The following is a 3422-nucleotide window of genomic DNA, read 5'->3' on the forward strand; positions in this document are numbered from 1 at the left end:
AGGAGGAAGGAGGAAGCAGCAGCAGCAGCTGCTGATTTTAGTTAACTGCCTATGGGAGAAGGGACTGAGCTTTCCTTGCTCAGAGGAAGCCAGCACCATGTCCCAGGAGAACAGCTTCCTGTGAAAACATAGGGAAGGGTGAAGAAGAAGAAGAAGAAGAAGAAGAAGAAGAAGAAGAAGAAGAAGAAGAAGAAGGAAGAAGGAGGAGGAGGAGGAAGAGGAGGAGGAAGCAGCAGCAGCAGCTGCTGATTTTAGTTAACTGCCTATGGGAGAAGGGACTGAGCTTTCCTTGCTCAGAGGAAGCCAGCACCATGTCCCAGGAGAACAGCTTCCTGTGAAAACAGACAGGATAGGGAAGGGCCTAGGAAAAGAGTACTTGTCCGGGGGTCACAGAGAGGGACTGCTGGGGCTGAGCTTCTCCAAAGCTGATGAGGACCAGAGACAGGAATCTGAGAAGAAACAAACATACTTGATGTTTCCCTTTCCTGGTTAGCAATGGAGGGGACGTTTTTCTTCTTAAGAATTAACAAGAACTGCGGAGAAGCCGGGATTTGGTGCAGCGGTGCCGCTGCCTGCCTCCCAAGCGCAAGGTCCTGATTTTGATCCCCTGCACAAAAACAAAACAAAACAAAGCAAAACACAAAGCACACACACACACACACACACACACACACACACACACACACACACACAAAACTGCTTAGAAAAGCATCTTCTCTCCCTTTCTGGTTGCTTTTGGTTCCGTAAAATAGATAAAAGAATCAAAGAGTAATATTATCCCCCAAATAATCTAAATGACAAAGCTACGTGAAACACAGCACCCCTTGCTGATTCTGGCCGTCATATCTCTGTCTGGGCTGTGCAGAGAGTTTGGCAGGCGTGTCCCAGAGCAGGAACCCTTTTCAGGCTAAAAAAGTTTCTATGAATGGATTTTCCTCACTTTTTTCCTTAGGCCTTTCTGAATTATCCAAGAAGAAAAACAAAAGAAAATCTATCCCTCGTATTGCCTTTAAGCTAGATAAAATAGGGCTGGATAATGGAATTATTCTAAAGGAATATGAACAATGACTTTGGTTGTAACTGACCTGTCTTTTCATTCCTTTCGTTTTTCCTGGATTAATTTTAATACTTCTTTGGAGCAGAAAAGAAACCACAGTTTTGTTATCTTGAAACAGATGGCGGCGCAGTGATTGTGAGGTCCCCTTTGTTGGTATTAACACGGCCCCTGGCTGGTATTGAACCAGTGACAGCCAAAGCTAGTTCTGGACCGAGTGTGAGTACACGGGCATATAGGGTTACCTGGTCGCTAATGAGACACACACTCTTCAGAGAAAGGAAGCGAAACAATGCATCTGTGGCCAAAATGGTGACGTCAACGTTCCCCCAGAGCTGTGGTCTTCGCGGCTGGCGGCTGCAGCCCCTTCTCATAGTGGGCGTGGCCTCTGTTCTGCCGGGAAGGAGGTGGTTGGCGGGGCAGCGGCTCGCTTGAGAGTTCACAGGTGTGCAAAGCGGGGGGCATGGCTCACCATAGTGCTTGTCTCACTCTGTCCTCTTGCGCCTTTATTCATTCCAGAGTTGTTTATTGGATACGCTTCCTCTCCCCGTTTTTATAAATAAAATGATAGCAGTCTTTAGGGAAGGCTAAGACTCTAGGGCTTTCCTTTGCCTCCTCTTCTTGCTCTTCCTCTACTCATCCTCTGTAAGGCTGTCCGCAGCAGAAGTTGAAGAGCGGAACCCCGAGGCCTCGTCCTCCAATGGGAGTCCCACCTGGCCCTCTGCCCGGGGTCTGGAACGCATGCTCAACAGGTGTGTGCAGAAAGGCTGAACGCGGGGTTCCCGTTCCCGACTCTCACCTGGGGGTCTCGGCTCTCATCGGGCTCTCATCGCCCCTTGCTCTCCGTGTTCTGGGATATTTAACCCCGTTTCTCATATTGGGTGGCGGCTGTGTATCCGTAGCTCAGCCTCGCTTATCCAGAGCTGTCATATCGTCAGAATTTTTAGAAAAATGAATTTTACATAGTTAAGAAAGTTTTCCTTTTACTTCCTTTACTTGTTTACTTTATACTTTGATGAAAATATTTCTAAAATTTATTACACTCCTTCTCATTTCCTAAACAGTGTGCAGTGAACATAGCCACTTTTATTGCTTATTTTCATTATGAAGCACCTTAGTTACTGCTCAAAAGCTATAATGCAGCTTTAAAGTCTCCTCCCTGTGCTGTTTTATTATCACAGCTCTTGTCAATCACTGGATCTGCAGCTGGCAACACTTCCCTTCTCACTGTGTCTCTGGGCTGACAAACTGGACAATCCATGGGTAACGTTATCGGTAAAATAAAACTCAGTCATTCTGAGTGATGATCTGCAGCCCTGTCTCATTAGTGAAACACTGGCTCATAATATAGAGAAGCCTGTTTTCATTCTGTCTGGCTTTTATAATCACATCAGCAGAGATAAAATAAAATGCATCCTATAGAATGACACCAATACTCCTTCTGAGGCACGAGGGCACAGTGGCCTGATTGAATCTAGAATTAATTTATCCTCTGCCTAGCTATTCAACATAGAGCACTCATGAGCTTCTTGATGATATTATTAAAGGAAACAAAAAGGACAAGTTCCAAGGGATAAACAGTCCTCGGCCAACATAGTTGTCCCAATATCCACCCAAGCTCTTTGATTAGTGCCCAGAAACGGGAATAAGACCATATTCTCTCGGGTTGCTGGAGCAGCTGTTGGGCATAAGGTAGAAAACAGAAGTTGCCTGATCTTCTTGGCAAAAAAATAAAAGCAAAAACAAAAACTAAAAAGACAACCATATAACCTACTTCACTATGGAAAAGTTGTGTAGAATCAGAAAAAAAAGGAGCTAGAACACTTATTCCTCTCTGTATCCCAACAACCTCCCCTGCAGCTCTCCTTGTAGAACATGCACTGGGCCCCTGCACTACTTGGAAATTCAGCGGAGATGCTGGCTGGAGAATTGACTGCGGATCAAAAGTAGTGCGAGTCTGCAGAGCTCCCCGCACTTGGCTGTGTGCCTCTTTCTGAAAAGACATGAAAAGCCCGTGCTTGGTCACCTTCAGACAGGGTGATCCTGTACTTTTCTTGCTCATCTACAGGTTTCTCTCATGCATTACTTTGTCCCTTACCCAATTCCCCACTGAGTGCTTCGTACATCACAGGCCTCTTACCTCTTTGGTGTGAACTCCACCAGCTCCGGATTAGTGTGGCCGTTTTCTCTCCCAGGGATTCCAAATCTTCAGTCTCACAGAGGTCTGGATCAGCTTTTCTCAGTTTTGCTTCTCAATGCACACTCTGGTATTCACACTCCATTCCTTGCTTTGTTATTTACTTCTTTGTGAATGAATCCTAAATACACTCTCTGCTCAGTTTAAATTCATTCTTACGTCATTCCTTTG

At 45.6% G+C, this 3422-nt stretch overlaps 1 long non-coding RNA gene across 1 annotated transcript; it reads right to left on the reverse strand.

Annotated features, from left to right (window-relative positions):
* Positions 1-206: 206 nt before the first annotated feature.
* Positions 207-3422, reverse strand: LOC104868961. The gene is made up of 3 exons (XR_782142.2): positions 3195-3422; positions 1086-1977; positions 207-449 (listed from the first exon to the last, which is right to left on the reverse strand). It is a non-coding gene; the product is annotated as an uncharacterized LOC104868961 (long non-coding RNA).

Source organism: Fukomys damarensis, unplaced genomic scaffold (assembly GCF_012274545.1).
Source record: "Fukomys damarensis isolate Sample0158 unplaced genomic scaffold, DMR_v1.0_HiC HiC_scaffold_19, whole genome shotgun sequence".
NCBI lineage: Eukaryota > Metazoa > Chordata > Mammalia > Rodentia > Bathyergidae > Fukomys > Fukomys damarensis.